Consider the following 27,124-nt stretch of genomic DNA (forward strand, 5'->3'; position numbering starts at 1 on the left):
TACTGGGTGTTGTTCCTAACAGGAAGGAGAAGAGTTACAGTTGAGCCTGTTTTAGGCCACAAGGCCTGTGAATCACAATGGTAAAGTTTCATGTACAAATTTCTTAATTTTTAATCAAAACAAAGTCCAATCAGACTGTGTGATACATCATTTTAAAGCTTGTGTTTCACATGAACCCAAGCTCATTGTTGTATGTTACTCACAGCTCGAGGGAACAGGGGTCAAATCGGCCTTGTTGAGGTCATTGCAAAAGGCCTGTAAATCATTTGGTAAACTGCATGTACAAATATCTTTGTATATCAGTCAAATCTGAAGCTATTGTCTTTTGTTTTATATCAAATTAAAGGTGTGTATGTGTAGTTTACAGACATATGAGTGACTTTACTGTGTGTTGTTCCTAACAGGAAGGAGAAGAGTTACAGTTGAGCCTGTTTTAGGCCACAAGGCCTGTGAATCACAATGGTAAAGTTTCATGTACAAATTTCTTAATTTTTAATCAAAACAAAGTCCAATCAGACTGTGTGATACATCATTTTAAAGCTTGTGTTTCACATGAACCCAAGCTCATTGTTGTATGTTACTCACAGCTCGAGGGAACAGGGGTCAAATCGGCCTTGTTGAGGTCATTGCAAAAGGCCTGTAAATCATTTGGTAAACTGCATGTACAAATATCTTTGTATATCAGTCAAATCTGAAGCTATTGTCTTTTGTTTTATATCAAATTAAAGGTGTGTATGTGTAGTTTACAGACATATGAGTGACTTTACTGTGTGTTGTTCCTAACAGGAAGGAGAAGAGTTACAGTTGAGCCTGTTTTAGGCCACAAGGCCTGTGAATCACAATGGTAAAGTTGCATGTACAAATTTCTTAATTTTTAATCATAACAAAGTCCAATCAGACTGTGTGATACATCATTGTAAAGCTTGTGTTTTGCGGTTTCACATGAACCCAAGCTCATTGTTGTATGTTACTCACAGCTCGAGGGAACAGGGGTCAAATCGGCCTTGTTGAGGTCATTGCAAAAGGCCTGTAAATCATTTGGTAAACTGCATGTACAAATATCTTTGTATATCAGTCAAATCTGAAGCTATTGTCTTTTGTTTTATATCAAATTAAAGGTGTGTATGTGTAGTTTACAGACATATGAGTGACTTTACTGTGTGTTGTTCCTAACAGGAAGGAGAAGAGTTACAGTTGAGCCTGTTTTAGGCCACAAGGCCTGTGAATCACAATGGTAAAGTTGCATGTACAAATTTCTTAATTTTTAATTAAAACAAAGTCCAATCAGACTGTGTGATACATCATTTTAAAGCTTGTGTTTCACATGAACCCAAGCTCATTGTTGTATGTTACTCACAGCTCGAGGGAACAGGGGTCAAATCGGCCTTGTTGAGGTCATTGCAAAAGGCCTGTAAATCATTTGGTAAACTGCATGTACAAATATCTTTGTATATCAGTCAAATCTGAAGCTATTGTCTTTTGTTTTATATCAAATTAAAGGTGTGTATGTGTAGTTTACAGACATATGAGTGACTTTACTGTGTGTTGTTCCTAACAGGAAGGAGAAGAGTTACAGTTGAGCCTGTTTTAGGCCACAAGGCCTGTGAATCACAATGGTAAAGTTGCATGTACAAATTTCTTAATTTTTAATTAAAACAAAGTCCAATCAGATTGTGTGATACATCATTGTAAAGCTTGTGTTTTGCAGTTTCACATGAACACAAGCTCATTGTTGTATGTTACTCACAGCTCGAGGGAACAGGGGTCAAATCGGCCTTGTTGAGGTCATTGCAAAAGGCCTGTAAATCATTTGGTAAACTGCATGTACAAATATCTTTGTATATCAGTCAAATCTGAAGCTATTGTCTTTTGTTTTATATCAAATTAAAGGTGTGTATGTGTAGTTTACAGACATATGAGAGACTTTACTGTGTGTTGTTCCTAACAGGAAGGAGAAGAGTTACAGTTGAGCCTGTTTTAGGCCACAAGGCCTGTGAATCACAATGGTAAAGTTGCATGTACAAATTTCTTAATTTTTAATCAAAACAAAGTCCAATCAGACTGTGTGATACATCATTGTAAAGCTTGTGTTTTGCAGTTTCACATGAACCCAAGCTCATTGTTGTATGTTACTCACAGCTCGAGGGAACAGGGGTCAAATCGGCCTTGTTGAGGTCATTGCAAAAGGCCTGTAAATCATTTGGTAAACTGCATGTACAAATATCTTTGTATATCAGTCAAATCTGAAGCTATTGTCTTTTGTTTTATATCAAATTAAAGGTGTGTATGTGTAGTTTACAGACATATGAGTGACTTTACTGTGTGTTGTTCCTAACAGGAAGGAGAAGAGTTACAGTTGAGCCTGTTTTAGGCCACAAGGCCTGTGAATCACAATGGTAAAGTTGCATGTACAAATTTCTTAATTTTTAATCAAAACAAAGTCCAATCAGACTGTGTGATACATCATTGTAAAGCTTGTGTTTTGCGGTTTCACACGAACCCAAGCTCATTGTTGTATGTTACTCACAGCTCGAGGGAACAAGGGTCAAATCGGCCTTGTTGAGGTCATTGCAAAAGGCCTGTAAATCATTTGGTAAACTGCATGTACAAATATCTTTGTATATCAGTCAAATCTGAAGCTATTGTCTTTTGTTTTATATCAAATTAAAGGTGTGTATGTGTAGTTTACAGACATATGAGTGACTTTACTGTGTGTTGTTCCTAACAGGAAGGAGAAGAGTTACAGTTGAGCCTGTTTTAGGCCACAAGGCCTGTGAATCACAATGGTAAAGTTGCATGTACAAATTTCTTAATTTTTAATCAAAACAAAGTCCAATCAGACTGTGTGATACATCATTGTAAATCTTGTGTTTTGCAGTTTCACATGAACCCAACTGTAGTCTGGTAAGTAAATAAATGCTTTGCTTTAAACAAATGCATCTATTTTTAAACGTTTTTAAATGCTATCTTACGTATTTATTGCCGCTCCAGAACCTAAGTCGATGGGGTTGACCAACGGCTGGAGAAACTTTCGGGTTGACCAACTGCTGGAAGTACTTTCGGGTTGACCAACGGTTGGAGATCGTTTCGGGTTGACCAACGGTTTGGTTCTCCAGAGGGGCCGGGAGTATGGGGCTTAGGCCGGGGGGGAGTGCTTAAGAGTGGGTGCCCAGGACCGAACGGTGCGCCGGGTACGGGCTCCAGGGTGTCCGTGGCGGGTTCCGAGGCCGGCCTCGGGTGCACTGTGGGAAAGGGTTAGAGAGGCGCGGGTTGGCTCGTTGGAAAGGTCCCTCCACGGGGCGTCCGAGGGTGGGTGTCCCGAAGGGCTGCGGCAAAGGGCTCCGGGGCTACGGTCGTGGGAATATCAATGGGTGGTACTCCGTATCTCGGCCGTGCTTAGGGTTAGAGAGATGCGGGTTGGCTCGTTGGAAATCTCCCCTCGGGTAGAGCAACCGACCCGACGGGCGAAGTCCTGGGACTTAGTGCGCCGGAGCTACGGCCGTTTAAAGGTCAGGCGGTGGTACCCCGTATCTCGGCCGGGCTTAGTGTTAGAGAGAAGCGGGTTGGCTCGTTGGAAAGGGTCGCTCCGGTAGAGCAACCGACCCGAGGGACGAGTTCATCCGAGCAAAGGCGCCCGAGTTACGGGCGTTTAAAGGTCAGGCGGTGGTACGCCGTATCTCGCCCGAGCTTAGGGTTAGAGAAAAGCGGGTTGGCTCGTTGGAAAGGGTTGCTCCGGTAGAGCAACCGACCCGAGGGACGAGTTCATCCGAGCAAAGGCGCCCGAGTTACGGGCGTTTAAAGGTCAGGCGGTGGTACGCCGTATCTCGTATCCGTAGCCCAGAGAGGTGACTCCGAGGCGGGCCTGACAGGGCGGCCCTCCCTCCTGGAAGTCCGGTTCCTCCAGGGCACACGTCCCTACCTCCCTAGCCCAGAGAGGTGACTCCGAGGCGGGCCTGACAGGGCGGCCTTCCCTCCTGGAAGTCTGGTTCCTCCAGTAGTTTACAGACATATGAGTGACTTTCTTGAGTGTTGTTCCTAACAGGAAGGAGAAGAGTTACAGTTGAGCCTGTTTTAGGCCACAAGGCCTGTGAATCACAATGGTAAAGTTGCATGTACAAATTTCTTAATTTTTAATCATAACAAAGTCCAATCAGACTGTGTGATACATCATTGTAAAGCTTGTGTTTTGCGGTTTCACATGAACCCAAGCTCATTGTTGTATGTTACTCACAGCTCGAGGGAACAGGGGTCAAATCGGCCTTGTTGAGGTCATTGCAAAAGGCCTGTAAATCATTTGGTAAACTGCATGTACAAATATCTTTGTATATCAGTCAAATCTGAAGCTATTGTCTTTTGTTTTATATCAAATTAAAGGTGTGTATGTGTAGTTTACAGACATATGAGTGACTTTACTGTGTGTTGTTCCAAACAGGAAGGAGAAGAGTTACAGTTGAGCCTGTTTTAGGCCACAAGGCCTGTGAATCACAATGGTAAAGTTGCATGTACAAATTTCTTAATTTTTAATTAAAACAAAGTCCAATCAGATTGTGTGATACATCATTGTAAAGCTTGTGTTTTGCAGTTTCACATGAACACAAGCTCATTGTTGTATGTTACTCACAGCTCGAGGGAACAGGGGTCAAATCGGCCTTGTTGAGGTCATTGCAAAAGGCCTGTAAATCATTTGGTAAACTGCATGTACAAATATCTTTGTATATCAGTCAAATCTGAAGCTATTGTCTTTTGTTTTATATCAAATTAAAGGTGTGTATGTGTAGTTTACAGACATATGAGAGACTTTACTGTGTGTTGTTCCTAACAGGAAGGAGAAGAGTTACAGTTGAGCCTGTTTTAGGCCACAAGGCCTGTGAATCACAATGGTAAAATTGCATGTACAAATTTCTTAATTTTTAATCAAAACAAAGTCCAATCAGACTGTGTGATACATCATTGTAAAGCTTGTGTTTTGCAGTTTCACATGAACCCAAGCTCATTGTTGTATGTTACTCACAGCTCAAGGGAACAGGGGTCAAATCGGCCTTGTTGAGGTCATTGCAAAAGGCCTGTAAATCATTTGGTAAACTGCATGTACAAATATCTTTGTATATCAGTCAAATCTGAAGCTATTGTCTTTTGTTTTATATCAAATTAAAGGTGTGTATGTGTAGTTTACAGACATATGAGAGACTTTACTGTGTGTTGTTCCTAACAGGAAGGAGAAGAGTTACAGTTGAGCCTGTTTTAGGCCACAAGGCCTGTGAATCACAATGGTAAAATTGCATGTACAAATTTCTTAATTTTTAATTAAAAACAAAGTCCAATCAGACTGTGTGATACATCATTGTAAAGCTTGTGTTTTGCAGTTTCACATGAATCCAAGCTCATTGTTGTATGTTACTCACAGCTCGAGGGAACAGGGGTCAAATCGGCCTTGTTGAGGTCATTGCAAAAGGCCTGTAAATCATTTGGTAAACTGCATGTACAAATATCTTTGTATATCAGTCAAATCTGAAGCTATTGTCTTTTGTTTTATATCAAATTAAAGGTGTGTATGTGTAGTTTACAGACATATGAGAGACTTTACTGTGTGTTGTTCCTAACAGGAAGGAGAAGAGTTACAGTTGAGCCTGTTTTAGGCCACAAGGCCTGTGAATCACAATGGTAAAATTGCATGTACAAATTTCTTAATTTTTAATCAAAACAAAGTCCAATCAGACTGTGTGATACATCATTGTAAAGCTTGTGTTTTGCGGTTTCACACGAACCCAAGCTCATTGTTGTATGTTACTCACAGCTCGAGGGAACAGGGGTCAAATCGGCCTTGTTGAGGTCATTGCAAAAGGCCTGTAAATCATTTGGTAAACTGCATGTACAAATATCTTTGTATATCAGTCAAATCTGAAGCTATTGTCTTTTGTTTTATATCAAATTAAAGGTGTGTATGTGTAGTTTACAGACATATGAGTGACTTTACTGTGTGTTGTTCCTAACAGGAAGGAGAAGAGTTACAGTTGAGCCTGTTTTAGGCCACAAGGCCTGTGAATCACAATGGTAAAGTTTCATGTACAAATTTCTTAATTTTTAATCAAAACAAAGTCCAATCAGACTGTGTGATACATCATTGTAATGCTTGTGTTTTGCAGTTTCACATGAACCCAAGCTCATTGTTGTATGTTACTCACAGCTCGAGGGAACAGGGGTCAAATCGGCCTTGTTGAGGTCATTGCAAAAGGCCTGTAAATCATTTGGTAAACTGCATGTACAAATATCTTTGTATATCAGTCAAATCTGAAGCTATTGTCTTTTGTTTTATATCAAATTAAAGGTGTGTATGTGTAGTTTACAGACATATGAGTGACTTTACTGTGTGTTGTTCCTAACAGGAAGGAGAAGAGTTACAGTTGAGCCTGTTTTAGGCCACAAGGCCTGTGAATCACAATGGTAAAGTTGCATGTACAAATTTCTTAATTTTTAATCAAAACAAAGTCCAATCAGACTGTGTGATACATCATTGTAAATCTTGTGTTTTGCAGTTTCACATGAACCCAACTGTAGTCTGGTAAGTAAATAAATGCTTTGCTTTAAACAAATGCATCTATTTTTAAACGTTTTTAAATGCTATCTTACGTATTTATTGCCGCTCCAGAACCTAAGTCGATGGGGTTGACCAACGGCTGGAGAAACTTTCGGGTTGACCAACTGCTGGAAGTACTTTCGGGTTGACCAACGGTTGGAGATCGTTTCGGGTTGACCAACGGTTTGGTTCTCCAGAGGGGCCGGGAGTATGGGGCTTAGGCCGGGGGGGAGTGCTTAAGAGTGGGTGCCCAGGACCGAACGGTGCGCCGGGTACGGGCTCCAGGGTGTCCGTGGCGGGTTCCGAGGCCGGCCTCGGGTGCACTGTGGGAAAGGGTTAGAGAGGCGCGGGGTTGGCTTGTTGGAAAGGTCCCTCCACGGGGCGTCCGAGGGTGGGTGTCCCGAAGGGCTGCGGCAAAGGGCTCCGGGGCTACGGCCGTGGGAATATCAATGGGTGGTACTCCGTATCTCGGCCGTGCTTAGGGTTAGAGAGATGCGGGTTGGCTCGTTGGAAATCTCCCCTCGGGTAGAGCAACCGACCCGACGGGCGAAGTCCTGGGACTTAGTGCGCCGGAGCTACGGCCGTTTAAAGGTCAGGCGGTGGTACCCCGTATCTCGGCCGGGCTTAGTGTTAGAGAGAAGCGGGTTGGCTCGTTGGAAAGGGCCGCTCCGGTAGAGCAACCGACCCGAGGGACGAGTTTATCCGATCAAAGGTGCCTGAGTTACGGCCGTTTAGGCGGTGGTACCCCGTATCTCGCCTGGGCTTAGGGTAAGAGAGAAGCGGGTTGGCTCGTTGAAAAGGGTCGCTCCGGTAGAGCAACCGACCCGAGGGACGAGTTCATCCGAGCAAAGGCGCCCGAGTTACGGGCGTTTAAAGGTCAGGCGGTGGTACGCCGTATCTCGCCCGAGCTTAGGGTTAGAGAAAAGCGGGTTGGCTCGTTGGAAAGGGTTGCTCCGGTAGAGCAACCGACCCGAGGGACGAGTTCATCCGAGCAAAGGCGCCCGAGTTACGGGCGTTTAAAGGTCAGGCGGTGGTACGCCGTATCTCGTATCCGTAGCCCAGAGAGGTGACTCCGAGGCGGGCCTGACAGGGCGGCCCTCCCTCCTGGAAGTCCGGTTCCTCCAGGGCACACGTCCCTACCTCCCTAGCCCAGAGAGGTGACTCCGAGGCGGGCCTGACAGGGCGGCCTTCCCTCCTGGAAGTCTGGTTCCTCCAGTAGTTTACAGACATATGAGTGACTTTCTTGAGTGTGTTGTTCCTAACAGGAAGGAGAAGAGTTACAGTTGAGCCTGTTTTAGGCCACAAGGCCTGTGAATCACAATGGTAAAGTTGCATGTACAAATTTCTTAATTTTTAATCATAACAAAGTCCAATCAGACTGTGTGATACATCATTGTAAAGCTTGTGTTTTGCGGTTTCACATGAACCCAAGCTCATTGTTGTATGTTACTCACAGCTCGAGGGAACAGGGGTCAAATCGGCCTTGTTGAGGTCATTGCAAAAGGCCTGTAAATCATTTGGTAAACTGCATGTACAAATATCTTTGTATATCAGTCAAATCTGAAGCTATTGTCTTTTGTTTTATATCAAATTAAAGGTGTGTATGTGTAGTTTACAGACATATGAGTGACTTTACTGTGTGTTGTTCCTAACAGGAAGGAGAAGAGTTACAGTTGAGCCTGTTTTAGGCCACAAGGCCTGTGAATCACAATGGTAAAGTTGCATGTACAAATTTCTTAATTTTTAATTAAAACAAAGTCCAATCAGATTGTGTGATACATCATTGTAAAGCTTGTGTTTTGCAGTTTCACATGAACACAAGCTCATTGTTGTATGTTACTCACAGCTCGAGGGAACAGGGGTCAAATCGGCCTTGTTGAGGTCATTGCAAAAGGCCTGTAAATCATTTGGTAAACTGCATGTACAAATATCTTTGTATATCAGTCAAATCTGAAGCTATTGTCTTTTGTTTTATATCAAATTAAAGGTGTGTATGTGTAGTTTACAGACATATGAGTGACTTTCTTGAGTGTGTTGTTCCTAACAGGAAGGAGAAGAGTTACAGTTGAGCCTGTTTTAGGCCACAAGGCCTGTGAATCACAATGGTAAAATTGCATGTACAAATTTCTTAATTTTTAATCAAAACAAAGTCCAATCAGACTGTGTGATACATCATTGTAAAGCTTGTGTTTTGCAGTTTCACATGAACCCAAGCTCATTGTTGTATGTTACTCACAGCTCGAGGGAACAGGGGTCAAATCGGCCTTGTTGAGGTCATTGCAAAAGGCCTGTAAATCATTTGGTAAACTGCATGTACAAATATCTTTGTATATCAGTCAAATCTGAAGCTATTGTCTTTTGTTTTATATCAAATTAAAGGTGTGTATGTGTAGTTTACAGACATATGAGTGACTTTACTGTGTGTTGTTCCTAACAGGAAGGAGAAGAGTTACAGTTGAGCCTGTTTTAGGCCACAAGGCCTGTGAATCACAATGGTAAAGTTGCATGTACAAATTTCTTAATTTTTAATCAAAACAAAGTCCAATCAGACTGTGTGATACATCATTGTAAAGCTTGTGTTTTGCAGTTTCACACGAACCCAAGCTCATTGTTGTATGTTACTCACAGCTCGAGGGAACAAGGGTCAAATCGGCCTTGTTGAGGTCATTGCAAAAGGCCTGTAAATCATTTGGTAAACTGCATGTACAAATATCTTTGTATATCAGTCAAATCTGAAGCTATTGTCTTTTGTTTTATATCAAATTAAAGGTGTGTATGTGTAGTTTACAGACATATGAGTGACTTTACTGTGTGTTGTTCCTAACAGGAAGGAGAAGAGTTACAGTTGAGCCTGTTTTAGGCCACAAGGCCTGTGAATCACAATGGTAAAGTTTCATGTACAAATTTCTTAATTTTTAATCAAAACAAAGTCCAATCAGACTGTGTGATACATCATTTTAAAGCTTGTGTTTCACATGAACCCAAGCTCATTGTTGTATGTTACTCACAGCTCGAGGGAACAGGGGTCAAATCGGCCTTGTTGAGGTCATTGCAAAAGGCCTGTAAATCATTTGGTAAACTGCATGTACAAATATCTTTGTATATCAGTCAAATCTGAAGCTATTGTCTTTTGTTTTATATCAAATTAAAGGTGTGTATGTGTAGTTTACAGACATATGAGAGACTTTACTGTGTGTTGTTCCTAACAGGAAGGAGAAGAGTTACAGTTGAGCCTGTTTTAGGCCACAAGGCCTGTGAATCACAATGGTAAAATTGCATGTACAAATTTCTTAATTTTTAATCAAAACAAAGTCCAATCAGACTGTGTGATACATCATTGTAAAGCTTGTGTTTTGCAGTTTCACATGAACCCAAGCTCATTGTTGTATGTTACTCACAGCTCGAGGGAACAGGGGTCAAATCGGCCTTGTTGAGGTCATTGCAAAAGGCCTGTAAATCATTTGGTAAACTGCATGTACAAATATCTTTGTATATCAGTCAAATCTGAAGCTATTGTCTTTTGTTTTATATCAAATTAAAGGTGTGTATGTGTAGTTTACAGACATATGAGTGACTTTACTGTGTGTTGTTCCTAACAGGAAGGAGAAGAGTTACAGTTGAGCCTGTTTTAGGCCACAAGGCCTGTGAATCACAATGGTAAAGTTGCATGTACAAATTTCTTAATTTTTAATCAAAACAAAGTCCAATCAGACTGTGTGATACATCATTGTAAAGCTTGTGTTTTGCGGTTTCACACGAACCCAAGCTCATTGTTGTATGTTACTCACAGCTCGAGGGAACAAGGGTCAAATCGGCCTTGTTGAGGTCATTGCAAAAGGCCTGTAAATCATTTGGTAAACTGCATGTACAAATATCTTTGTATATCAGTCAAATCTGAAGCTATTGTCTTTTGTTTTATATCAAATTAAAGGTGTGTATGTGTAGTTTACAGACATATGAGTGACTTTACTGTGTGTTGTTCCTAACAGGAAGGAGAAGAGTTACAGTTGAGCCTGTTTTAGGCCACAAGGCCTGTGAATCACAAAGGTAAAGTTGCATGTACAAATTTCTTAATTTTTAATCAAAACAAAGTCCAATCAGACTGTGTGATACATCATTTTAAAGCTTGTGTTTCACATGAACCCAAGCTCATTGTTGTATGTTACTCACAGCTCGAGGGAACAGGGGTCAAATCGGCCTTGTTGAGGTCATTGCAAAAGGCCTGTAAATCATTTGGTAAACTGCATGTACAAATATCTTTGTATATCAGTCAAATCTGAAGCTATTGTCTTTTGTTTTATATCAAATTAAAGGTGTGTATGTGTAGTTTACAGACATATGAGTGACTTTACTGTGTGTTGTTCCTAACAGGAAGGAGAAGAGTTACAGTTGAGCCTGTTTTAGGCCACAAGGCCTGTGAATCACAATGGTAAAGTTGCATGTACAAATTTCTGAATTTTTAATCAAAACAAAGTCCAATCAGACTGTGTGATACATCATTGTAAAGCTTGTGTTTTGCAGTTTCACATGAACCCAAGCTCATTGTTGTATGTTACTCACAGCTCGAGGGAACAGGGGTCAAATCGGCCTTGTTGAGGTCATTGCAAAAGGCCTGTAAATCATTTGGTAAACTGCATGTACAAATATCTTTGTATATCAGTCAAATCTGAAGCTATTGTCTTTTGTTTTATATCAAATTAAAGGTGTGTATGTGTAGTTTACAGACATATGAGAGACTTTACTGTGTGTTGTTCCTAACAGGAAGGAGAAGAGTTACAGTTGAGCCTGTTTTAGGCCACAAGGCCTGTGAATCACAATGGTAAAGTTGCATGTACAAATTTCTGAATTTTTAATCAAAACAAAGTCCAATCAGACTGTGTGATACATCATTGTAAAGCTTGTGTTTTGCGGTTTCACACGAACCCAAGCTCATTGTTGTATGTTACTCACAGCTCGAGGGAACAGGGGTCAAATCGGCCTTGTTGAGGTCATTGCAAAAGGCCTGTAAATCATTTGGTAAACTGCATGTACAAATATCTTTGTATATCAGTCAAATCTGAAGCTATTGTCGTTTGTTTTATATCAAATTAAAGGTGTGTATGTGTACTTTACAGACATATGAGTGGCTTTCTGTTGTTCCTAACAGGAAGGAGAAGAGTTACAGTTGAGCCTGTTTTAGGCCACAAGGCCTGTGAATCACAATGGTAAAGTTGCATGTACAAATTTCTTAATTTTTAATCAATGAACCCCACTGTAGTCTGGTAAGTAAATAAATGCTTTGCTTTAAACAAATGCATCCATTTTTAAACGTTTTTAAATGCTATCTTACGTATTTATTGCCGCTCGGGGTTGACCAACGGCTGGAGAAGTGAACGCTCCAGAACCTAAGTCGATGGGGTTGACCAACGGCTGGAGAAACTTTCGGGTTTACCAACTGCTGGAAGTAGGGCCGGGAGTATGGGGCTTAGGCCGGGGGGGAGTGCTTAAGAGTGGGTGCTCGGGACCGAACGGTGCGCCGTGTACGGGCTCCAGGGTGTCCGTGGCGGGTTCCGAGGCCGGCCTCGGGTGCACTGTGGGCGGGTAGAGGGGCCACCGTCCTCTGGGGTCCGAGGCCGGCCTCGGGTGCACTGTGGTCGGGTAGAGGGGCCACCGTCCTCGGGGGTCCGAGGCCGGCCTCGGGTGCACTGTGGTCAGGGGCCACCGTTCTCGGGGTCGTATCTCGGCCGGGGAAAGGGTTAGAGAGGCGCGGGTTGGCTCGTTGGAAAGCTCCCTCCGCGGGGCGCCCGAGGGGTGGCCTCCGAGGCGGGCCCGACAGGGCGGCCCTCCCTCCCGGTAGTCCGGTTCCTCCAGGGTCCCCGACCCTGCCTCCCCTGCCCCAAGGGGAGGCCTCCGAGGCGGGCCTGACAGGGCGGCCCTCCCTCCTGGAAGTCCGGTTCCTCCAGGGCACACGTCCCTACCTCCGTAGCCCAGAGAGGTGACTCCGAGGTGGGCCTGACAGGGCGGCCCTCACTCCTGGAAGTCCGGTTCCTCCAGGGCACACGTCCCTACCTCCGTAGCCCAGAGATGTGACTCCGAGGCGGGCCTGACAGGGCGGCCCTCCCTCCTGGAAGTCCGGATCCTCCAGGGCACACGTCCCTACCTCCGTAGCCCAGAGGGGTGACTCGAAAGCGGGCCTGACAGGGCGGCCCTCCCTCCTGGATGTCCGGTTCCTCCAGGGCACACGTCCCTACCTCCGTAGCCCAGAGAGGTGACTCGAAAGCGGGCCTGACAGGGCGGCCGTCCCTCCTGGAAGTCTTAGGGTTAGGGTTAGGGTTAGCAACCGACCCGAGGGACGAGTTCATCCGAGCAAAGGCGCCCGAGTTACGGCCGTTTAAAGGTCAGGCGGTGGTACCTCGTATCTCGGCCGGGCTTAGGGTTAGAGAGAAGCGGGTTGGCTCGTTGGAAAGGGCCGCTCCGGTAGAGCAACAGAGGGCCAAATGACCCAGAGGGCACCAAGCTCTGGGGGCCCGAAGTGCCAAAGTATTGTCTGCCATTAAGGAAAACAACTTTTGGCCCCTGGGCTTGGCCCCCTTGGGGCCCCAAGTTATGTTGCCCACTGATAGTTTATATTGCCCACTACCAACTTATGCATTGACCATGTGCCCACTTTTCTGCCCATCTGCCATTTATGCCTCTGAGGGCCCCTGGGGGCCAAATGACCTAAAGAGCCCCAAGCTCTGGGGGCCCAAAGTGCCAAAGTATTGTCTGCCATTGAGGAAAAGAACTTCTGGCCTCTGGGCTTGGCCCCCTTGGGGCCCCAAGTAATGTTGCCCACTGAGAGTTTATTTCACCCACTTCCAATTTATGCATTGACCATTTGCCCACTATTTTGCCCATTAGCACATTAAACTGCCCATCTGCCATTTATGCCTCTATGGGCCCTTGGGGGCCAAATGACCCAGAGGGCCCCAGGCTCTGGGGGCCCCAAGTGCCAAAGTATTGTCTGCCATTAAGGAAAACAACTTTTGGCCTCTGGGCTTGGCCCCCTTGGGGCCCCACGTAATGTTGCCCACTGACAGTTTATTTCACCCACTTCCAATTTATGCATTGACCATTTGCCCACTATTTTGCCCATTAGCCCATTAAACTGCCCATCTGCCATTTATGGCACAAATGGCCCCTGGGGGCCAAATGACCTAAAGAGCCCCAAGCTCTGGGGGCCCAAAGTGCCAAAGTATTGTCTGCCATTGAGGAAAAGAACTTCTGGCCTCTGGGCTTGGCCCCCTTGGGGCCCCAAGTAATGTTGCCCACTGAGAGTTTATTTCACCCACTTCCAATTTATGCATTGACCATTTGCCCACTATTTTGCCCATTAGCACATTAAACTGCCCATCTGCCATTTATGCCTCTATGGGCCCCTGGGGGCCAAATGACCCAGAGGGCCCCAGGCTCTGGGGGCCCCAAGTGCCAAAGTATTGTCTGCCATTAAGGAAAACAACTTTTGGCCTCTGGGCTTGGCCCCCTTGGGGCCCCAAGTAATGTTGCCCACTGACAGTTTATTTCACCCACTTCCAATTTATGCATTGACCATTTGCCCACTATTTTGCCCATTAGCACATTAAACTGCCCATCTGCCATTTATGCCTCTATGGGTCCCTGGGGGCCAAATGACCCAGAGGGTCCAGGCTCAGGGGGCCCCAAGTGCCAAAGTATTGTCTGCCATTGAGGAAAACAACTTTTGGCCCCTGGGCTTGGCCCCCTAGGGGCCCCAAGTTATGTTGCCCACTGATAGTTTATTTTGCCCACTGCCAACTTATGCATTGACCATGTGCCCACTTTTCTGCCCATTAGCACATTTAACTGCCCATCTGCCATTTATGCCTCTGAGGGCCCCTGGGGGCCAAATGACCTAAAGAGCCCCAAGCTCTGGGGGCCCAAAGTGCCAAATGATTACAGGCCCACTGGGTGCCCATTTACTTTGTCTGCAATTAAGGAAAACAACTTTTGGCCCCTGTGCTTGGCCCCCTTGGGGCCCCAAGTGATGTTGCCCACTGACAGCTTATTTCACCCACTGCCAACTTATGCATTGACCATTTGCCCACTTTTCTGCCCATTAGCACATTAAACTGCCCATCTGCCATTCATGGCTCTGAAGGCCCCTGGGGGCCCCAAGTTATGTTGCCCACTGACAGTTTATTTCACCCACAGCCAACTTATGCATTGACCATTTGCCCACTATTTTGCCCATTAGCACATTAAACTGCCCATCTGCCATTTATGTTTCTGATGGCCCCTGGGGGCCAAATGACCTAGAGGGCCCCAAGCTCTGGGGGCCCCAAATGCCTAAGTACTCCAGGCCCACTGGGTGCCCCAATTATTTTGTCTGCGATAGAGGAAAACAACTTTTGGCCCCTGGGCTTGGCGACAATGCAAAGGCCAAAGGTCCAAGTAAGCTCACATGGATGCAAGGCCTACAACAGATGGTGTAAAAGACAAAAGTGAAACTGCAAACACACATGCTTCAACATCTGAGAGTGTAAAATGTGAATGAAACCTGCAAAACACACAAGCACATAGCTACAATGCAAAGGCCAAAGGTCAAAGTCACCTCACATGGATGCAACGGCCTACAACAGATGGTTTAAAATACTGCAAACACACATGCTATAACATCTGAGAGTGTTACATTTGAATGAAACCTGCAAAACACACAAGCACATAGCTGCAATGTAAAGGCCAAAGGTCAAATTCAGCTCACATGGATGCAACAGCCTACAACAGATGGTTTAAAAGACTGCAAACACACATGCTTCAACATCTAAGACTGTTACATATGAATGAAACCTGCAAAACACACAAGCACATTGTTACAATGGAAAGGCCAAAGGTCAAATTCAGCTCACATGGATGTGCAAGGCCTACATTACTTTAAAAGACTGCAAACACACATGCTTCAACATCTAAGACTGTTACATTTGAAAGAAACCTGCCAAACACACAACCACATTGTTACAATGCAAAGGCCAAAGGTCAAATTCAGCTCACATGGATGCAAGGCCTACATCAGATGGTTTAAAAGACTGCAAACACACATGCTTCAACATCTAAGACTGTTACATTTGAATGAAACCTGCAAAACACACAAGCACATAGCTACAATGCAAAGGCCAAAGGTCAAATTCAGCTCACATGGATGCAAGGCCTACATCAGATGGTTTAAAAGACTGCAAACACACATGCTTCAACATCTAAGACTGTTTCATTTGAATGAAACCGGGGGGCCCACTGTTGTGGATTTTTTTTGTGATTATGAAAAATAATTTTCAACAGAGGGTTCCATTGCCAAAAGATGACTTTATTGCATACAACAATAAGGCCGAGTTGGTGGCCAAGCAACTAAAGAGTCTTTTTCAGAATGCAACCTAATATACAGTTCTCTAAAAGTTGAAACCCCTCCCATGTAGTTGTTTTTAGCATGTTTTTATGTTTGACAGGTGTTGTGACTTCATTCCTTCCAAATGTCAGCCTATGCATTTTTAGCTCCAGTATGCTCTCAGTTACCATATTTTAAACCCTGCATACATTGCAGTCTTTAAGACTGCTAGTCTTCAGCTTACAAGCATGAGACATGTTTACTTGCAAAACACATTTGAATCTGAATACCATGTTCACCAAAGATATAGTTCTGAATTAAAAAAATCTTCTTCATTCCACCCTTTGAGACTTTCACAAGTCTCACCCAAAGTGCAACTTCACAATCCAGTTCAATTAAGTTAAGCTAATTAATGGCCCAATTAAGCCATCTTTCCCTTACCAATGATTAAATCATGCTGCCGCACTTTGGTGGAGTGTGGAACAAACATTTTCTCTTGGAGAAGTAAGAGAACCTACTCCTTCAATTAATAAACCTTTATGATCATGGAATATACTTCATTATGTCATTGTTGCTGTAAAATCAGAACTCATAAAAACATCCATATTCATCATAAGAGTGGAAATTAGTCAAATACCTTTTCAATACTTATTATTTTCATTATCTTTTTCTGATGTAATATTACCATTTTCTAACTTTTGCAAAACCCATTTTGATGCACTTTGTAATTTCCTATATGAAGTAACTTTTCATCTTGATTTTCCATTAACATTTGTTTCAAAATAGGGAGTACACAATAAAATAACAATCCATCCAATTAAAATCACAAATCCTTATCCTCTGATAATTTGCATCCTTTACCTTTTGATAATATTCATCCTTTAACCTATACCTTTAATCATTTGACATACAAAAATATGTCTGTGAGAATTTGACAAAACAATCACCCATTTTCCTAATTTTAAATCACACCAATTCCACATTAAGATTCTTTCTTCTTGTATTTGTTGCAGTTTTTATCCTAAACTCTTAAGCTTATTGATAGCTTCAATGAATATCTATGTTGTATTTTTAGCATAACATTAATCTCCATACAATAAAACTATACCCCTTTGTAGTATCTCATTGTTTTTCTAAAATTGTTAAAACATCATTAGTTAAATTTAATAAACCTTTGTTGATTATAGTAGATATAATTTAGTAATTCTAGATTAAATCAATATTTATTCTAACCATGATTTTATCTCATCTCTTGCTTAAATTGTAACAGGTAATACCAAACCAATTTAGGGATAAACTATTTTAGTTTTATCATTTGTTTTCTCAGTATTTTGTTCAATATACTTCAATATAATCATGATGATTTCTTAAATTAACCTTAGTCTTGTACATATATATTTCTTCTCTAATTGCAAAACCACCATAAGTTATCATTTCCCATCAAATCAAAATTAAACCAAAAGAATTCTGCTTACATTACTGTTTGATCTTCATATGTCCACTGCTATGATCTGATTCCCACATTCTTTTTACTGTATACCAGCATTGTCCACCCTTTCCATACCTAAAGCCAAAATTATTAAGGATTTATAATAGCTTTTGGAATTTTATATTTGATTTGTTCAAGTTCTATGTTATAGAATATTCCCTTTAAATATCCCTCATCTTTAGTTCCATAAGGTCTACTGTAGCTTTAATATTCCTTAGTATTTGTTTTTCTTGAATTTCTATTCTGCCTTTTAATGCTTTTATTAACTTTCCCAATATTAACTATTTACCAAAATATGCCCTATAAAATGGATATTTAAACCAGAATTTGTCAATTTGTTACATCGAACCCCCCTGTAATATCATGTCGACTTTTGACTATTCCTACCTTTTATGATTTAGAGCATAATAAGCAATTGTTCATACCAATTTCTCTTAGCTTTGAAAGTTACCCATTTGTACCATTCATTCATAATGTTTTTTTTTTGTTTCCCATAAAATGTCCAACATATTTTTTTTCCTTCCGTTGACGTCCTTTTTCTTCTGTTGATGTCCTTGTCTCCTTTTTGTTTTGGTATCTTCAGTATTTTATCTAAACTTTGGTTCTGCAGAGATTATTGTAGAATAAATTCTCACTGGTGTTACTGGTCCTCGCTAAAGTGTTACTGATCCTTGCTGATAGGTGAAAAGTTAATTGAAGAAAAGTTTGATTATTGACTACAGTTGTGTGAATTTACCATATGTTGCTGATAATTGTCAAACTGGTTATTAGCTTTATTTTTCAATTTTCATGGCTAATTCCTTGACGTTTTCTTTGTGTGTCCTTTACACATTACCAGCAACTTTGTCTCTGTGTATTGCTTGTGAACTCCACTGCTTTGCACTCATTGGTTGTTGCTCCTGAAAGTCTCTTCTCATTTACAAATTTTTCTTAACTTTGTTGTTGTTGCTTGATATGCCCTGGGTGGTCATTACTTCGTTCTTTTATCTCTTTGTAGGCTTGAATTGCTTTTAATTTTTCTGTTGTTGTCTTCTGTATCATGTCTTTTATTATTTTCTTTTCCTCAGCTCTCTTCTTCATTATTGTGTTTAAGTTCTCCTCTGCTCCTCAGCTCTCCTCTTCTGTATCGTGTTTTTGTTGTCCTCTTCTTCGACTGGTATTTTAGGAACTTTTTGCAATGGCTCAGATGACATCAGATGTGCTCCTTCCCCCTTGGCCTGCTGTTAGAGCTGCTCTCCTTGGTCCTTGTTTTATGTCACTCTCTCCTGAAGACCCTCAGATACACTAGATCCCATGGCATAATATGGCATTTTATCTCCATCTCCTCATCAGGCTCCTTTTCTTTTTCCCTGCGCACAAATAGCTTATGCATACAATTAGTTTTATCACATAAGATCTCATCTTTATTTGTAATTGTTCCAAAAGCTCCATCTGCAGTCGTTCCAGAGGAAGTCCTTTTTGGGGATGAATTTTTGTTATATAGTATTGCGCAGACATTGGTATTGGCATTGGTCGACCAATAAGCATTCCATGCAGTGTTAGTTTGCAGTCTGTCACTTGTTATTGCAAGAGACAAAGCATCCAGTCAGTTCAGTTTCATGCATTCACATTTTTTGCTGAGTTTGACGTTGAAGGGATGGTATACTTTTTATGATTAAGGATGGTAAACACATCTTAGTCTTTTCTTTATTCTTTAATGTTGCAGTATTCACTTTATTGTTTTTAAATAAATGCTGATCAAGGGATTACTTCTTCTATATTTTTTATCCTTATTGTTTGGCACTAGCTTTACCTGTTGAACAGAAACTCAACCAGTATTGAATTCAGATATGGAGACCATTTCTCAAATATGGAGAATAATACCCAATTTTTTTTTTTAATCTTTAATTTTAATTTGTTCTTTAATACCTGTTTTTAATTTGAAAGTAAAACCACCCATCTGGAAAGGTAACATTTTACTGTACAATACAGTAGAATGATTTATCCCCAATGTGTACATTAGATGTCTTGAATGTCTTTCTTTGTCCCCCTTTAGGTGCCACAAAATATTCCTAACATCCAGCGTGTTCTTTTTTTCCTTCTATCTTCTAAGTAAGGCTTTTGTATTAACACTATAGAAGCACTACTTCTGTATGGCATTCTGAGGCTTCTTTAGCCTCCAAATTTGCTGTGTTGTTACCATTAATAAAATTATCATTCATTTTTATATAAGGTTAATCTTTTATGATTGCCAATTAATTTAATAATATTGTAGCAGAAATTAACCCTACTTGTCCAGTACATTGAATATATATTCCTTCATTCTTTTGAAAACCTCTTTGTTCCTATAACAATTTGTATATTGTTTATTTTCATAAAAAACATACAAATATTTCTTCTTTTTGAATACTCAAATATATAAAGCAAAGATCAATTACAATATTTGTCATCTGGGAAAACATTTGTTAGCAATGTGGATCTGGATATCACCTGGTTAGTCTTACAATGTCATTAATTGGATACTTCAATTAGTACTTTGTTCTCTACATCTTTTAATAATTAATACATCTTCTTTATCTTGCATGTTGTTATCATCTGTATTTATTCTTTGCATTTACAAATTATTTTTACTTTAGCACATAAGTCTAATGTTATTCCTAAGCATAATGGATTTATCCCTCTGGCTTTGTATAGCTTTTTGTTTTCATCATATCCCATTAATCCCTTTCTTCACAATCTTTTCCAGTATACAAGAGACCTGTGGAAATAAGTCAGTTACATTAAGTCATTATTCTATTAACTGATTTTCAACCATACTCTTTACTACTTCTTGTTTACCTTCCTGTGATGTTATATCAATTTCTTGTCATATAATTTATTTTTCCACATTTTAAGTTGAATATCTTTCTCATGATCATATTATAATACAATGAAATTCCCACTTTGATAACTTTGCATTAGAAATTTGTGCTTTAATACATTTCCCAATGTATTCATTGTTTGTTGTACATCACTATTTATTACACTAATATACATTTGCTTTGATTCAGTTAATATCACTTTAATATACTTGTACCCTTCTGGAGAACACTAAATCCAATGGCTTAATTCAAATTATGCATATCTTCCTAACCAGTAAACAGGAGTGTGATTTTGATATGAGAATAGATATGGTCATGGTTTTGTTTATTGTTTATAGACATACATTGAATTAGCAATACTTGTCCAGAGAATCATATTCTTAACAAATCTTACAACTGGACCATAAACTGGACTTTGAAAGGCTGCTGTCACCCTCCCCCCTTCACTCACAGAGCTGGTACATGGATATAGCGAAAGTCTCTCTTGGCGTGGCCAGGTTTTTTGTAGTCCTCAGCATGTTTTCTTTGTCTCTCCCAGTTCAAGTTGTTTTCTTTCTGAGATGGTGATGCTGCAAAGTCATTTATGATGGGTACAGGAGTCTGGTTTTTTGGAGGAATTGCTGAAAGTAGCTGAACACAAGAGTCATCACTGTTATTCACTTTGCATTTCAAAACAGTGTGGTCATTCCTGGGTCTCCTCTTTTTTATTGTCTCTGAACAAAACTGGATTCTCTGTGTCTCCCAGTTTTCTCTCTGTGCTTTAGAGTCCAAGCAGTGGCTGCCACACTGCTATGATGTGTTCAAAAATAGTCCCTCCTCATGTAACGTTAGTCCACCGGTCAAAGGTTTCTTTCATTTCTCCATTGCCACAACTTAGTCCTTTTCCCAGTCCCATGAATGCCTGAGGGTAAGTGATCAGCCTCCCAAGGTCCTTAATACCTTTATTAAACTAAGAAATTGTAAGGCCAATGGCCTAAGCCATCCTTTTTTTCCATATCCACATGTCTCCATCAGATGACACCTCCTCTTTACTCTCCCTCTCTACTCTCTCCTTATTTTGCTTCATTAATTCTTTTTAATGTTTTTCTTATTTTTATTTCTTATTTTATTTATATCTTCCTACCTCATCTTCTTTTTCACATCTTTGTGTAAACAATGCCTCTTGTCTTTTTACTCTACACACTTATACTCTTTCTGATAATACTTTAAATTTCTTTCATTTAGGATATTTCCTCATTTGTAAGATTCACTCCCAAACCCGTTTAATTTTCCTATTCCATAACTACTGATCATTTCATTTACATTTTACCTTTAATTTCCACAGTGCCCTTGAGTACTGGAAATCAACCTTCTACAGTATGCATGATAAATATAGATTAACATTTAACACACTTTCTTTTGTTCCATTATCAACTTCCTTTAACATTCTATCATATATATCTCCTTTATTCATTAATAATGCCAATGCTTTTTTCTTCAAATCCATCCTTCTTATCTTTCTTTTGATTTAATATAGGTTTATTTACAATATCCATTTCTTTACACATTGCAACATCAAATGTTCCCTTCATGACAATTTCTTAGACACATTCTTTATTAGATCTCTGCCCAATAGATATTTCCACAAGAATAACAACTATGACTTTTCACTACACCTGTTACTTCTCCATTCAATCTTTTCTATCATATTTAGCCATTTTTTAGCTCCATTAGACAATTAACAAATAAAAACACTTTAGCAATATTACAGTAGTCTTTTATACATAAACGTCAAGCTTATCATCCTCTCTCCCATATTACTTTTTCTACACTGCAAATGTCATGTCCTCTGTCTGACGTTTCATGTTTGTGTGTTTTCTTGTTGTCTGCACGTGGGTTTTGTTTTGACAGCTCTCCACGCGCGCAGCTGTCAGTGCGCGCCCGCCTCCTCTCTCATTCATTATCCTGTTAGCTCCACACCTGTCAGCCCTTACTCTAATCCTTCTCTCTATTTAAGTCTCTCACTCTCACTTCTTGTTGTCAGTCCGTTGTTGTAGCTGAACGCTCAATTCGCTGATCTCCATAGCTTTAGTATTTGAAAGACCAAGTTCACGACCAAGTTTCTGTGTTAAGACTGTTATTGCACTTTGATCACTCACCGTGTTTTGTCTCGTCCAGGCTCCAGGAGTTCTCTCACTATTTGTGCACTTCACTTCTCAGTCCGCTATCTTCGCCAGCCGCTTGAATCTCTCCTGTTGGATTATTTCTGCCCGATTCGGACAGCTGCAGCATCGCGCCCCTTGGTGCGCGGTTCTCATGACGTTTGCTGCCAACTAGAACTCTGCTTCCTTTGACCACTGGAATTATTACCAGGCTGCTGACTGTCCTCTTTTGGACATACTGTGTGACTCTCTTTTGCCTTAAATAAATATTATTTTCTGCACCTGCAATTGAGTCCTCGTTCTGTGAGCCATGACAGAACGGACTGACCAAGCTGCGGACTCAGCAGGCGCAGCGGCACCAGAACCCCTTCGGTCAGCTCTAATCCAGCAAGGCATTATGCTTGGTCAACAGGCTACTCAACTTAATGTTACCACCCAAGAGATCGGGGCTTTAAACGCCCAGGTTGCGGCGCTTTTAGCGACAGTCGAGGAGTTACGGTTTGAAGCGGCTGGTCGGCGGCCGATCTACCCTAATGACCATGAGAGAAGTCGAGACCCTGAACCCCATGCCAACAGTCCACCTGTTTATGATGGAGATCCTAATTCATGCCAGGCCTTCCTCTCACAATGTTCGCTGGTCTTCTCTCTCCAGCCGCGGCGCTACGCGTCAGAAGAGACCAAGGTTGCTTATGTAATAACTCTCCTCTCGGGCAAGGCTCGGGAATGGGGGGTGGCTGTCTGGAATGCCCGAGCTCCGTGTTGTTGGACATTTGAAGAGCTTCGCCATGAGATGTCCCGACTTTTTGATAGATCCGCGCAGGGCGATGAGGCTTCAGCCCGATTGTCGAGGTTGTCACAAGGCAGATCGTCCGTGACCGATTTTGCTATCCGCTTTCAAACCCTGGCGGCTGCTTGCCGATGGAATGAGGCCGCCCTCCGGGCTCGGTTCCTCGAGGGGCTCAGTTTTGCCATCGCTGATGAGCTCGCTGCTACCGAGATTCCAAGAGCTTTAGAGGATATCATCAGTCTCGCGTTGCGAGTTGAGGCTCGTCTCACGCTTCGTCGCCAACTCCGCTCCAGATCTAACTGGCGCTCCACTGAGACACGTCAAGAAGCTTCCGATGTTTCCCCTTCTGTTCCCGAGCCCGAACCTATGCAGCTGGGTTCAGTTCATCTCACAGCCGCCCAGAGACAGCATCGACTTAAGGAGAACCTTTGTTTTTACTGTGGGCAGCCTGGCCACCTTGTCTCCTCATGCCCAGTAAAAGGCCCCGCCCACCGGTAGAACGGGGAGTCCTGGTGGGCGTTTCTCTGACAACCTCTCCGTCTTCCCGCACTCTCTTGCCCTGTCAGCTGTCATATGAAGGCTCCTCCCATTCCTCGAAAGCTTTCCTAGACTCAGGAGCGGAAGGCAACTTTATTGACTCTGCCACCGCCAAACGATGGAATATCCCGTTTCTTCCCCTCCTTAAGCCACTCTCTGTTTGGACTATAGCTGGCCGGCAACTTTCTTCTGTCTCACACGTCACTCCTCGAGTAAGTCTTTTTCTTTCTGGTAACCACTGTGAGAGTATTGAGCTGTACATCCTCGAGTCCCCCAATACCCCCATAATATTAGGGCATCCTTGGTTGTCACAGCACAATCCTCACGTGGATTGGGTTAATCACATTGTGTTATCCTGGAGCTCGTCTTGTCATGTTTCTTGTCTGGGGCCCGCCCCCTCTCCTGTCTCTGTGTTTTCTGTGTTGCAGGATGAGGCCATCGACTTAACCGGAGTCCCGGAGGAGTATCATGATCTGCGCATTGTATTCAGCAAGTCACGAGCCACCTCTCTACCCCCGCATCGCCCCTACGACTGCGCCATAGATCTCCTGCCAGGCACTTCTCCGCCCAAGGGTCGTTTATATTCCCTTTCCGCTCCTGAACGAGAGGCTATGGACAAATATATCCAAGAGGCTTTACAAGCTGGGCTCATTCGCCACTCCTCCTCCCCAGCCGGCGCGGGGTTTTTCTTTGTTCAGAAGAAAGACGGCTCTCTGCGCCCCTGCATTGATTATAGAGGTTTGAATGACATTACTGTAAAAAATAGGTACCCCTTACCTTTAATGTCGTCTGCCTTTGAATTATTACAGGGTGCCAAGGTCTTTACCAAACTAGACCTCCGCAACGCGTACCATCTGGTTCGCATCCGGGAGGGCGATGAGTGGAAGACGGCTTTTAATACTCCCACCGGCCACTACGAATATTCCGTTTTGCCGTTCGGGATCGCCAACGCCCCCTCCGTCTTTCAAGGGCTTGTCAATGCTGTGTTGGGAGACATGCTAAATCGCTTTGTCTTTGTGTATCTGGATGACATTCTAATTTTTTCCCCCTCTCTCCAGGAACACACCCGACACGTCAGACAGGTTCTCCAGCGCTTATTGGAGAATAAACTTTTTGTTAAAGCGGAGAAGTGCGAATTCCATTCCGAGTCTGTTACGTTCCTTGGCTTTGTTATCTCTCCATCAGGCATTTCACCTGATCCGGCTAAGATTAAGGCCGTGACCCAGTGGCCCATTCCCGACTCTCGCAAAGCCCTGCAGCGCTTTCTGGGATTCGCCAACTTTTACCGGCGTTTCATCAGAGGGTTTGGTCAGATTGCTGCACCACTCACGGCGTTAACCTCCACTAAGGTACCTTTTAAATGGAATCCTTTAGCACAGGAATCCTTTGAGAAACTCAAGTCCCGTTTTGTCTCTGCTCCTGTGCTTTGTTTTCCAGATCCGGAGTGTCAATTTATTGTCGAGGTTGATGCGTCGGATGTCGGGGTAGGCGCGGTCTTATCTCAGCGTTCTCCTCATGACGGCAAAGTGCATCCTTGCGCTTTCTATTCTCATCGCCTCAGTCCTGCAGAACGTAACTACGACGTCGGTAACCGGGAGCTCTTGGCGGTTCGATTGGCTTTGGGGGAGTGGCGTCATTGGTTGGAGGGGTCAGCGCAGCCCTTCTTGGTCTGGACGGATCATAAGAACTTAGAATATGTCCGTTCAGCCAAGAGGTTGAGTGCACGTCAGGCTCGCTGGGCACTCTTCTTCGACCGATTTAACTTCACCCTTTCGTACCGGCCTGGCTCCAAGAATGTAAAACCCGATGCGCTGTCCCGCCAGTTCGAGCCCTTGCAGGGGGAGCTTACGGCCGATACCATCCTGTCTAAGGGAGTGGTGGTCGGGGCTCTTACCTGGGGTATCGAGCAGCGGGTAGCAGAGGCCGGACGAGAGGTGCAAGTGCCAGTTGACTGCCCAGGGAATCGGCTGTTCGTACCGGCTGCGCTGCGCTCTGATGTCCTTCAGTGGGGTCATTCGTCCAAGTTTATCGCCCATCCTGGAGTTCGGGGAACGCTGGCTGCCATCCGTCAGCGCTTTTGGTGGCCCTCTCTCGCCACCGATGTCAGACAGTTTATTTTAGCCTGCACCACTTGTGCTCAGTGTAAGCCCGCCCACCGTCCACCGGCTGGTCTGCTTCGCCCTCTGCCCATTCCGTCATGACCCTGGTCACACATCGCCCTTGATTTTGTCACTGGGCTTCCCCCCTCTGACGGCTACACCGTAATCTTAACGGTGGTGGACCGATTTTCTAAGACGGTTCATTTTATTCCCCTCCCCAAACTTCCCTCTGCCCGAGAGACAGCTCAATTACTGGTTAACCACGTTTTTCGGCTCCATGGGTTGCCGACTGACGTAGTTTCTGATAGGGGTCCCCAGTTTTCCTCTCGGTTTTGGAAAGAGTTTTGTAGACAACTCGGCGCCACCGCGAGTTTGTCCTCTGGTTTTCACCCTCAGACCAACGGGCAATGCGAGCGGGCTAATCAGGATCTCGAAAGAATGCTCCGCTGTCTGACATCTAAAAACCCGAGCTACTGGAGCCACCAGCTCCCGTGGATTGAATACGCGCATAATTCCCATCCTGCGTCAGCGTCAGGTTTATCTCCTTTCCAATGCTCTCTTGGTTATTCACCTCCCTTATTTCCCTCACAAGAACTCGATGCCGCTGTTCCCTCTGCTCTCGCTTTTATCCAGCGCTGCCGCCGCACCTGGAGAAGAGCTAGGGACGTCATGGTCCGCTCCTCTGCGAAGACCAAGAAAGCAGCCGATCGCCGCCGGACCGCTCCGCCTATCTATGTGTGTGGACAACGGGTATGGCTTTCCACCAAGGATCTGCCTCTCCGGGTTCCTTCTCGTAAGCTGGCACCCAGATTCATTGGTCCATACCGTATCACCAAGATAGTCAACCCGGTGGCTGTGCGGCTTAAACTCCCCCCTACTCTTGCTCGAGTTCATCCGGTTTTCCATGTGTCCAAGGTTAAACCTGTGTTTTCTTCCCAGCTTAATCCTGCCACGAATCTCCCCGCCCCACCTCCCCCTCGTCTTGTGGATGGTTCTCCTGCTTACACTGTCAGGAGATTATTAGACGTCCGCCGTCGTGGCAGGGGTTTTCAATATCTTGTGGACTGGCAGGGCTATGGCGCAGAGGAGAGGTGTTGGGTGCCGTCTCGTGATATTCTGGATCGGGCTCTGATCGTGGACTTCCACCGGCGACGAGGTGAGCCCTCCCCGAGGACGCCCGGTGGCGTCCGTGGGGGGGGGGTCCTGTCATGTCCTCTGTCTGACGTTTCATGTTTGTGTGTTTTCTTGTTGTCTGCACGTGGGTTTTGTTTTGACAGCTCTCCACGCGCGCAGCTGTCAGTGCGC

General features: G+C 43.3%; 1 long non-coding RNA gene across 1 annotated transcript; it reads right to left on the minus strand.

Annotated features, from left to right (window-relative positions):
- Positions 1-15,887: 15,887 nt before the first annotated feature.
- LOC135768140 (uncharacterized) lies at positions 15,888-18,769 on the minus strand. Its single transcript, XR_010542088.1, has 2 exons — positions 18,251-18,769; positions 15,888-18,089 (listed from the first exon to the last, which is right to left on the minus strand). It is a non-coding gene; the product is annotated as an uncharacterized lncRNA (long non-coding RNA).
- Positions 18,770-27,124: the final 8,355 nt, after the last annotated feature.

The sequence above is a fragment of the Paramisgurnus dabryanus genome, chromosome 23, assembly GCF_030506205.2.
Source record: "Paramisgurnus dabryanus chromosome 23, PD_genome_1.1, whole genome shotgun sequence".
In the NCBI taxonomy this organism is placed as follows: Eukaryota; Metazoa; Chordata; class Actinopteri; order Cypriniformes; family Cobitidae; genus Paramisgurnus; species Paramisgurnus dabryanus.